This window comes from Notechis scutatus, chromosome 1, assembly GCF_049901735.1.
Source record: "Notechis scutatus isolate UNSWTSFEM ecotype Mainland chromosome 1, rNotScu1.2, whole genome shotgun sequence".
Classification (NCBI taxonomy): Eukaryota; Metazoa; Chordata; class Lepidosauria; order Squamata; family Elapidae; genus Notechis; species Notechis scutatus.
Genome location: NC_142009.1, coordinates 299,800,077 through 299,812,166, shown reverse-complemented (window position 1 = coordinate 299,812,166; position 12,090 = coordinate 299,800,077). Strand labels below are relative to the sequence as shown.

The following is a 12,090-nucleotide window of genomic DNA, read 5'->3' as shown; positions in this document are numbered from 1 at the left end:
GAAAAGAAAAAATAAAGAAAGGAAAGAAAGAAAAAGAAAGAAAAAAGGAAGGAAGACTAGTAGTTCTACTGCTAAAGTTGTGATAATTCTCAAAAATATTGGATAACCCATGTGATATCAGTTAAGCAATAAAAAATACAATATGAGTGGCTACTATCTCTTATGAGATCAGATTCTACTGAGTTTTTCATCCCTGTGGTTCTGAGCTTGAAAGATGCGTTTATCTGCTTGTTGCCTATAGCAACGTCTACTTGAGCATGCCTCCAATAATGCCAAAGAGATGGTCTACCAGTTAAATGAGAGGTGCTTTTTTCAAAAGGCAACTGGACTTTTGTTGTTTTTCCTTGAAGACATTTCACTTCTCCTAAATGCTGCTGCGAGAGCCCAGGATGGGTTAGACTCCTCCTGATGACATCATCAAGCTGGGTCTATCTTGTATAAAAAGGACTGCCTGTATGAGTTTCCCCCCAGCTTTGACTCAGCTTCTTGCGATGACCATAAGCTGGCGTGTCTGAAAGCAGTTTAGTTAGCAAAAGCGAAAGCTATCTTCATCATTGGCATCCACTCTCCTGCAATGAGGATTCAATGTTTTCTTCAACCGAGGGAGACTGTAAACAGGGAGTAACCCTTGATCCTCCCCTACAGTCTTCCCTCAGCGATTTCGGCCTCCACGATCGTAAAGATCGCATCGGGCGATAACAGCACCTCTCAGCTGATCGTAACTTTTCACTTTATTGCTGATTTCGGCCGTTCGGGGCTGTTTACAGCCTAAGGAGCAATTTAACCACTGCGTAGCCTGTAGCTCTTGCGAGCGGCCAATTTGGAGGCTTCTTCTTCAACCGCACGTGGTGAGTGGCCATTTTGAAAGCTGCTTCTTCTAAAGATAGTAGCGAGCGGCCATTTTAGGTGGCATCATTCCCCAAAGACCAGCTTCTACTATTCATAAGCTCCTATTCAGGCTACTGCACAGACAACACATAGTGAGGGTCACTTCCAGCACCTTTGTGTCTGTTTATGCACATTATGGATCAAGACAAGGCCCACACAGAGCCTTCAGGCCTGATCTCTCAAGGTCCCCAAGTGGCAAAAGAAAGAGAAGGAGACAACACTCCCAGTCTGTTCAAAGGGAGGTGGTGGCCAAGATTAGGGCCAAAGCTTTGGGCCATCAGAAAACATCCCAGGCCGAATTAAAGGCAGAGAAATGAAGGCATGCAGCCTTAGAAAGGCAGTTCAACAAAACTATTGAGCAAATGAGGGATCAACTACAACAGGCTTCCCAACCAGCCAATCCTCTAGTTGTTAAGCAGATCAGGCCCCAATTTTTAAACAGGCCTCTTGAGACCTCTCTTCAGCTTGGCCCTCCATGTTCCAAGGTGTTCTCAACCTAAACTTGAGGCTTCCTTCACCCCCGCTGCAGCCCTTCACCCCTCAGATCCATCATTTGGTGGCAGACCCAATTACATCCAAGATGTAGTCTCCATTGCCATCAGATAGGGCCTAGCAGAAGGGCTGCTATGAATTTTTCGACCCTCAAACAGGACCCAGCCCCCCTTTGCTGGCCCACTACAAGCCAGATCCCCCAGAGGGGACTGCTTTACCCACAGGAGCCCAAGCCCCCTTCTGCTCAATCAGAATGGGGGGCGCTAGAGCAGGGAGACTATACAGAACCATTGGAACGTAGCCACTCTCCTGCTTCTGAATGGGAGGAGGGAGAAATCTGGGACCCCAACCTCTCTGAGGAAGAGAAAGATCTGCTTCCCGATCAATCCCCATCAGCCACAAACCAGCTTTATTCAAGCCTCTCTTCCACAGGGCACTGGTTACTGCCCAGTGTCCCCAGAGGAGGCGGCCCCTGAACCTCAGGTGATACAGTAGGGGTCCAGGGATTCCCTCTTCTCCAAAAACATAGTCCACTCGAAGGTCCTTCTATCGCCTAGTTTTTCTGGATCTGATCAGAATTAATTCACCTCTCCTGCCGCAGACCCCTACCCATCTTCATATGACAGGCAGTTCTACAATGTGGGCCCTTCCCTCGCTGCCGCTCTTACAGTTCCCTCTGTAGACGCTCCAGTAGTGGCTTCCTTCTTCTTGGGCACTCCAACTGAGCCTGAGGATGTACTTTAGGCAGGGGACAAACGTGCTGAGCAGACATTAAAATGTAACCACCAGGCCTCTGCTTTGGCTCTCCGGGCCTCGACCGCTGCATCGTTTTTCACAGGTCCTCTACCTGCTGGCTGCACCAGCTACAAGACCGCATATCTCCATCAGACTTGAGATCGCATCAAGATCACAATACGATTATAGCAGCCACGGAATTCACAGGGACACCACCCTAACTTCCGCCAGTTCTCCTCCAGGGCCATGGCTTCGTCTGTGGCAGGGAGGAGACTGCTATGGTTACGAATTTGGCAGCAAAGCCTCGGCACAAGTGGAAGCTGGCTTCGGGCCCCAGCACCAGTGAGAAGCTGTTTGATGATGCTCTCGATCCATTCATCGTCAAAACAAGGGTCAAAGGAAAAGTTCCTTCCTCACCAGGCTGGAGGGCAGACTTCCATCCTGCCACTTACCTGCCACCTCCATTTAGGCCCAAAATTACTTCTTGCTTCTCCAGGCCGCAGAGAGCGTACTCCCAGCGCCAAGAGCAACGCCCTGACATACCGGGCAGACAACAACAAACTGCAGGTAAATGGCCCTTTTGTGGGGGAAGGGGTCGCTCATTCCGTCACTCTAAATAATCCCTCGTTCTTCCCCTCAGAGGTCATTTGGCCTTCTTCTCATCCAAATGGGAGGAGTCAACGACGGACGCCTGGGTACTCAATACAGTAAGGTCAGGGTTACAACTAGAATTTCTATCATCACCCCCAGGAAATTTCGTGCTCTGCCCCATCTCGCGGGACAATTCAAAAAAGGGCCCTTATGGAACCGGCCATTCAACACCTAGTTGACATAATGACCATTCAACCAGTCACTGAACTCCAACGGGGATGTGGGTTTTATTCTTGGCTTTTTGTTATCCCCAAGGCCTGGGGGTGGGGTGGGGGTGGCGAGCTATTCTCAACCTAACATTTCTGAATGCGTTTATCCCATTCAGGTGCCTTAAAATGCAGATGCTGCATTCTATTCTAGAGAGTGTTCGGGAGGGCTATCTCCTCTCTTCCATTGAACTTACGACCCATCGGCAGCTCCTCAGGTTCTGTTATAATGGGGGACACTACCAATACAGGACCTTGCTCCTTGGCCTTTTTTCAGCCCCCAGATCATTTACTAAGCTGGTGGCAACCTTGCCAGCCCTTATTAGGGCAATCCCAGTAAGAGTTCAGTGTTACCTGGATGATATACTGGTCCAGTCATCTTCCCCATCTAGGACAGCAGCAGATTTGGATATCACCATTCAAGTTCTCCAAGAGCACAGCTTCTCTGTCAAAGAAGCCAAAAAAGCCACCTTACTCCCACCAATTCCTTACTCCATCTGGGAGCTGTATTAGATACTTTTTCCTGCAAGGTATCCTTGTCCCAGGAACGTCAGGGGAGTATCAGTTAATTGGCCATATAAAATCTAACCCTAGAGTGCCCCTGGCTATGCTTTCCAAGCTCCTGGGGAAAGTGATATCATGCATTAATATAGTGCCATGGGTTAGATTCCATGCCAGGTCGCTCCAATGGTTTCTTCTACCTTATCAAAAAACAGGTAGGAGTTGTTCCTCTTTCAGGTCAGATTAACTCTGTTGGTCCTTAAATCTTTTCGATGGGGGTCATCTGAGGCATTTTCCATGGGACTCTTGTTCAAGGAACCGGACAGGTTAGTGCTGACCATGGATGCCAGTCTGTATGGCTGGGGAGCCCACCTTCAATCCAGGGTGGTCCAGGGACCATGGTCCCAGGCAAATTTGGCCCATAATATTAATTGGCTAGAGCTTTGAGCGGTCCATTTGGCCCTGACACAATTAGAGGATGCTGTCTCAAATAGGGACAAGGTGTCAACCAAGGCACATTTTAACCGCCAAGGCGGGACACATTCAGGACCCCTGATGTTAGAGGCAGATCAACTCTGCTTATGGGCAGAGATACACCAGATATTGCTCAGAGCTGAGCTCATTGCAGGCGTGGTCAATGTTAAGACTGACTGGCTTAGCAGAGCCACCACTGACCAGGCAGAGTGGTGTTTGCACCCCGATTTATTTCAGGAGCTGTTGGAGCACTTCGGATTGCCAGCAGTGGATCTCCTCGCTTCCCAGGACAACACGCAACTCCTGAGGTTCTACTCCAGGTGTGCGGTTCCGGCAGTGGAGGGAATGAATGCTTTATGCAGCCCTTGGCCACAGGAACTCCTGTATGCCTTTCCTCCTCTGCCCCTGATTCCAGGGGTCTTCCAGAAACTGGGCAGAAGAGCAGAACTTATAACTGTAGCCCTCACTGGCCCAGGAGGCCATGGTTCGCAGACTTAGTAAACCGTTCCATCTCCAGTCCTAGGAGGATTCTGGTAGACAGAGTGTCGCTCAGAAAGGGGCCAATATTGCTTCCAGAGCCCCAATGGCTTCAGTTGGCCATCTGGAGATTGAGTGGGGATCCCTGATACGGAACTATCATTCCTCCAGAGTAATAAGAACTATCCAAGCCTCCAGGGGACCCTCCACCAACTGCATCTACGATGCAACCTGGAAGGCTTTCAGAGATTGGTGTCATAAGTATGACCTTCTGGGGCCTTAATTGCCAGATGCTGGACTTCCTCCAAGAGAGCCTAGACAAGGGACTTTCACCTAACACTCTGCGGAGGCAGATTACAGCCTTGCCCTCTGTTCTATCCTTGTGGGGAGTGGAATTTTTGTCTAGACATCCCACGGTCCGCAGGTTTCTGAAGGGTGCTACAAACCTGAGGCCTCCAGTGGTCATCGAGATCCCACATGGGACTTCTTTAAAGTACTGCAGTCACTGACTGAGACCCCATTCGAACTACTGAGGTCAATTCCCTTGCAGTATTTTGTCTTGTAAGGTGGCATTTCTGGTAGCGATCACCCGTTCTAGAAGGATTTCGGTCCTGGCAGCCTTGTCTGTCAGGAAAGACATCTAGACCCTACCTTTTGTACCTAAGATTAATACTGGGTTCCTCAGCTCCCAACACATAGTGTTACCTGATTTCTGTCCCCTTCCGTTCCATGACTTAGAGCGCAAGTGGCACTCCCTAGATGTTAGCATGGTGTTTCGAATTTACATCAGACGTCCCTCTACATTTAGCAAAACTGAGGCCATATTTGTGTCCTTTCCCCTTCCCATTGGGGGCAACAAAGCCTCTCCTCCCACCTTGAGTAGGTGGATCACGGCATGCATCACACAGGCCTCCTAACCAGAGCCTTTCCAGTATGCCAGGGCCTAACGGCACACTCTGCTAGGAGTGCCTCGACTTCAGCTGCCTGGGCCACCCAGACACCCCTAGTGGAAATTTGCAGAGCGGCTACGTGGACCTCCCCATCTGTGTTCATCAGACATTACTGTCTGGACTCCTATGCCTCAAGGAATGCAGCTTTTCACAGACGGTTGCTTCAGTGAGTGGTTCCAACTTCAGAGAGACTTGCCGGACAAGGACCCTCCCGTGGACATACGGGCTTTGGTATGTCCCATCCTGGGCTCTCGCAACGGCATTTAGGAGAATGGGCGTTGGTAAATTAACCGGAGAACGCCCTTTCTATAGATGCTGCTAGAGAGCCCAGCCCCTCCCTTATTTCATCTGGACCATGGTAAGATATTAATGTTAATGTTAAAGATTCTGTTTGGCTTTCAGAGACACTTCCTACAGTCTGTCAAGTACCTTCGCCAAAGCTGGGGGGAAACTCCTACAGACAGTCCTTTTTATACAAGACAGACCCAGCTTGATGATGTCATCAGGAGGAGTCTAACCCATCCTGGGCTCTCTAGCAGCATCTATAGAAAGGGCGTTCTCAGGTTAATTTACCAACGCCCATTCTCCAAGTCAGCAACCAATGGGACTATGCACAATAAATGTACCAATTAGGTACCTCCCATCTTCAGAGTGGCTGAAAGCTCCTTCCCCATTTTCAGAGTAACCTGTATGTCAAAATTCTGAAAGTGGATATAAAATATCAATTAACTATGGCTGACTCTCCAATAAATGCAATGCCAGTGAGAAAAATCCTTGCAGCATTGGTTTTTTTTTTTTCCACCTTATTCATTGTAACCATCAAGCTGACTTTGTTAGTCACCAAGCAACAGTGGAGCTGTGGCAACAAGAAAAATCCAGGCCAAGGAGTCGATGTCCTTTAACAAAATCTGTACATTAGAAATGTTCATCTGAGTTATATTATAAAACCCTAACTGTCTGGTACAAGTTCCATAATTACTAGTCGATAAATGATTACGAATTAATTTTTAATATTTTTTGATATTTTCTTCTGGAAAAAATATGAAGAAACATCTTGTTCGATTCTACAGAGTAGTATTTTTTTTTCTAAAATTTTCTGAAGAAAGCAGTTATACAATTTGGTGGGCGTGGTGTGGTGTAGCTTGGTGTGGTGTGGCTTGGTGGACGTGGCAGGGGAGGGATACTGTAAAATCCCCATTCTCTCCCCACCCCACTAACCTGCTTTCCAGCTCTGTTCTCCTGTGCAGGGTAACAAAAGAAGATCCAGCTGATCAGGAGGCAGAGAATAGATGGGGGCAGGGCCAGTCAGAAGTGGTATTCTGAACTACTCAAAATTTCTGCTACCGGTTCTTCAAACTACTCAACATTTCCGCTATTGGTTCTCCAGAACTGGTGTGAACCTGCTGAATACCACCTCTGACTGGTACACTAAGCAAAGAGCTTACAGCACACTCTTAAAATCTCTTTCTCTCCAATCTTTCCAATCGCTCTGCTCTGTGAGGGAGGATGGGGAGAGAAAAAGCAAGCAAATTCTGTAGACAATCTCTCTTTTGCTTCATCCTTCGTATTGCCAACACAATTACGATGCAATGTATAGAAAGGCAATCAGCTGACTCTCTTGAAATCTCCTCCACTCCAATCTACCCCCTGCAGAGTGGAGATTATATGGGAGACCACATTTCTGTATGAGTTGGTTTCTTAACGATCTTCAAGGACAGTCCCAGTTTATTATAGTAATTATACCATCTTAGCTCTTGTCTATTTTTCTGATTGGGGATATACTTGGCAACAAAGCACCATGTTGCAGCCTTCAACTATTTTTATTTTGTAAAAATACTCTGGGACCTAAGTAGATTCTAAAAGCATTTTTGAAAATAAAACATGATGGTAGGAATTGTTTTGTTTGTGCATGCCAATTTCCAATTTAGCAGTAACAATAGTAGTTAGACTTACACACCATCCCATAGAGTAGCACTCTCTGGGCAATGTAAAAATCAGCATATTGCCCCCAACAATCTGGGTCCTCATTTTACTGACCTCAGAAGAATGGAAGGCTGAGTCAACTTTGAGCCCATCAAGATAGAACTCCAGGCTGTGGGCAGAGTTTGCCTGCAATACTGCATTCTAATCACTGGACCATCAGGGCTCTTTTAATTGTTTTAATTCTTACAATTGATATTTTATCATTCAATATGAGATGAAAATTCAATTAAAATGTAACAGTAAAAATATCATTTGTATGCTTACACCTGAATTACCTTGATTGTTTCATTTCAGTTTAGTCTCCAAAGGAAATCTTACACTGATTTTCCTTCCCTTTCACCGACAACATTGTAAATACACTTATAGTATTCCTGTTTCAAGAATGCAAAGTTATCTCGTATAGAAGGTGGATTCTCAGCAGGCATACCTTATACTGAAAGAATCCATTTTGAGTAATGGTTTCAAAGATAATAAAAGATGGATAATCAACACTTTAAATTATCTTAGATATCAAGTGGCAACTAATATAACTCCTAGGACATGTAATAGGGTTATATTAAATGGTTTGGCACAGGTGTATTCTGTACTAGCTGTTTCTGGATGATCTTCAGGTATATTGCAATGTAAAATTCATTACATTAGTTCATCAATGACTGATACCACCATTTTCTTTTCCACGAACAATCAGAAAATGGTACACCAACTAAAGCTCAATCAAAGCCCTCCTGGTTATAGCTTCCATAGATGTTTCATAAATTTAAAGACCAGGGAAACCCCAATTTGTGCAGTAATCAAGAACTAAAGCCAGTATATTATCCTGAACTTAGCCTCTAAACCAACAGTCATGCCATCTTGACATGTTAAGTCTTGACATGTTTCTCCTACATCCTTATAACTTCAAGAACTGGGTCAACACTTCCATCCCATCTCTCAAACTGTCTGAGATAAAGATGCAAATCTAAGTTTAATCATCAACACTTATAATAGAATCATAGGTAGGAAGGGACTTTGGACATCTACTAGTCCAAACCACTGCCCAAGGCAAGATTTTATACCATTTGGTCAAATGGTTGCACACCAGCTGAGGACTGCACTTTTCTCTTCTTTGTCCTCTCAACTGATTGTCAGAGGTTTTTTTTTTTACTACTGGTTCGGCTGAACCAGTCCAAACCAGTAGCATACCACCACTGGATAAGATGTCGTTTGAAAGAAAAAGAAAAAAAGGCCACCCTGGTTACATGCTGTGACAAAATAGGAGATCACTTGCACTTCATTAAAGCAAGTAAGATTACTAATAGTAGGCGACTAGTATGGGCAACCATTTCATAACAACTATATCTGCTTTGGGAAAGTAAAGTAACAACTATATCTGCTTTGGGAAAGTAAAGTGCTATCACCATCTATTCAATTACAGCTTGAACTGAGCTGTGTTTAGATAGTATTGCAAGTGAGCCATTACTGTTGCAATATATCATATGACGACAATGTAATGCCATGAGTTTGACACCCCTGTGCTATGTGGTAGTCAGTGGGTAAAACTGTGGACTCAATGTGACTTTAAGAATGTTATGCCCATGGTTTTGGAATGTAAGCTTTATACACAATAAAATGTAACCTTGAATCTATATAACTTCCACATAGTATACAAAAGAGTTACTATGAATAGAGAATTTTTAACAGATATTCAGAATTCATCTACCATAACAACAGAGTAGCTGAGGTACCCTGGGCACTAATATTGGATGGCCCCAGTTCAAAGTATGTATATTGTCAAAAAGGGTTTATGATTAATTAGATGAGTCATATGAGCCCTCCACATATTAGTTTTGCATCAGAACCTTATTTGATTTATTAATGCCATTCTAAAAGGCTGTTTAAAGGACTTATAGGAAACTTGAAGCAAATGTTCAAGCTCAGTGAGACAACTGGAAGCATAAATGTAGAATACATACATACGCAGAGAGAGAATGGAGAGAGTGCAAAGTGAGCAGAGTCTTACAAGAGTATTTTTGCACTTGTTTTCATATCAAAAAGAAAAAAAGCTAGAAATCTATTGGAAAGAGAAAGGGGTGAATTGGTAATGGATGATAGTTGAGAACAAACAAGGTAACACTTAACGTTATACTCACAAGTTAGCCCAGTGGTGTGTCCAACATTCAAGACAAACTAACCAATTTTCACTCAAGTCAGGATAGTTGTGACTATTTATATTATGCAACTGAAATGTCATATTAAAATCAAAGTAAAAGTACCTGTAACAAAATCTATAGCTTTTTTGTAGTAATTATGAAATCTAAAGTCTTTATTTTTTATTCATATATGAGAGATATTATATATTAGTTATTATAGATATTACATTTAGATTATAAGAACATTGCAAAAATAGGGTTTTAGTATTTCTTATGACAGAGGAGGTATAGACATGATCCCTAACTTTCAAATTGTAATTGCAAATGGTTACTAAACACAGCAGTTGCTAAATGAGGACTATTGTACATATATTCACTACAACCTGAAGAATAGTAGATTTTTTGAAATAACAAACTATGCCTTTCTTTTCTTCCATATTCATTCAAGGGATTTATATCACAACTTTTTTCTGTAGGATAAGACATATTATGAAAGAGTAAATAGGTCTTCGTGACAGACAAGATATTTTTAATTTTATTTATTTATTCAGAAAATTATGTGACTTCCTATCTTAAATAAATTACCCTTGGTGACTTCTTACCCAAGAATGTAATCTACATATGTAGCTCCATGAAAGAAAGGAAGGAAGGAAGGAAGGAAGGAAGGAAGGAAGGAAGGAAGGAAGGAAGGAAGGAAGGAAGGAAATAAAGATCTCATACAACTCCTTCTCTGATCTAAGGATTCCCTATATTATGGACTTCAAAACCAATACTTTTAACAGAGGTTTATTGCTTGGAATTCTCAAAGATGAAGATTACAAATCTAAGAAGTTTGCTTTAGATTTTGCCTTCAAACTTTAATTTTTAAAATTAACCATGTTAAAAGATGAGTTAAAAATAAGTCCTACTCAGAATGTTGGCTTGGGAAAAACTGTCTGAGTTAGCCAGGATCCAGCTTAGCCAATCATATTTGCATCAAACAGCCTTCCTTTTAACTACTAAGATTTTCAACAGAGCCTATTATGAACCAACACATTTTTCCTCCATTTTCCCCCACCAAAATTTATAGCACAGTACAAGGCAGTAAATAGGAATGTTCAAAATGCTGCAATGATTCCTTTTTTTTTACTATTTTGAATGAATATAGTATATTGATCTAATTCATCACTGTAGGTACTGCATCAAACTTCAAAAGTATGATATGTGGAGCCTTAGGAAGTGGTCCTGGAATTGCTTCAACTTCACATTTATTCTAGTTTTGTGCTATCTATGTGTTAGGCAGAATCACAAAAAAGACAATGGGTGACTGAATAAATTATAGGGAAAACAACGGGAAGTGGAGCAACTGGATAAAAAGTAAGTTTGATATTCCCCTTGTTTATTAATGCAAGAGATGGTAATATATCCATTCTAAGAACTAAGTATTGGTATATTACCATGTGTGCCTCCTTGAAGCTTTCACCTGAAATTTCAAATAAACAATGGGCACAATTTAATTTGTAATAGGGAAACATCTGCATGAGATTCTAATGTCTGCACACGAAAGTGCATCTAAGAAGGGTGAGATCCATGGGAAATGCCAATCTGGGAAAACATCACTTTAGCTAGCTCTTTTCTCTCAATAAATTTTGTATGCTCTGGAGTGGTATATCTACACTCTGAAGGTTTGGATGACCTGGGTGGAAAAGGAAAAATGGAAATGTAGTGGAACGAACAGCCAATTCTGTTTCCACAGTGACCAGTCCAATGCTTTTAGGAATGTTTTTTGAGTCTGGAAGGGAACTACAGACCCATTCTGAAAGCTTCCAATTATTGTAATGAAGTGACAACTCCATCTCTAACTTCAAGGTTCAAATTCATCATAGTCATTCTTTGTATAATTCGTGGTCATTTATTCTTTGTAGCTAAAATACAAAAATTGCCCAGAGATAAAAAAAATTCCAAAGGTTTCCCAAAAAGAAAAAGTAGAAAGAGAGAAACCTAATTGAACCAATTAATACTGAAGATGCTCTAACTGTTGATGGGGGCAAAAACTAATTGGAATATATTGAAAAAAAACCCACAGCTTTTATGACTGCTGTCATAAACAGGTACACTGTATATATAAACTGTCACCCATTAAATACAAGCCCTGGACAATTATCCTTTGTATTACGGCATGGAGTTTATATTCTGGTCAATAGGGGGCTTTATATTTTTATATCCACAGCTATATCAATGTCCCCCCAAAGCATACATTGTTTTTGTAGTTGAAAGCAACCCAATAGTTTAGCAGCATTCCTTCAGCATGTCCAAATGTAAATAATTTGGGAGACAACATGAAATTTACACTATGTAGAACAGAGCCAGTTGTTAAAGCCCCATGCTAGAAATTAGAGACCTATCAGTTTTACTTCTGCCTTAAGCACAAACTCAGGTGAGTTCCCTGGGGCTGGTCCCTCTCTCAGCCCTACAAAGAAAGCAGCGAGGAACTACTTGTAAAACCTTACTAATAAAACTGCAGGAACTAGTCTAGGCAGTCACCATGATTTAATTTTGGTGCCTTGAAGGCAGCAAAAACAACACAAAAACCTACTACATATTAATTCACTCAATCACTGTCAA

At 42.7% G+C, this 12,090-nt stretch overlaps 1 protein-coding gene across 1 annotated transcript in view; it reads right to left on the bottom strand.

Moving 5' to 3' along the window:
* The window catches only part of KCNK13 (potassium two pore domain channel subfamily K member 13), a 28,686-nt gene that overhangs the window by 15,113 nt on the left and 1,483 nt on the right, over positions 1-12,090 (bottom strand). The window lies entirely within an intron of this gene.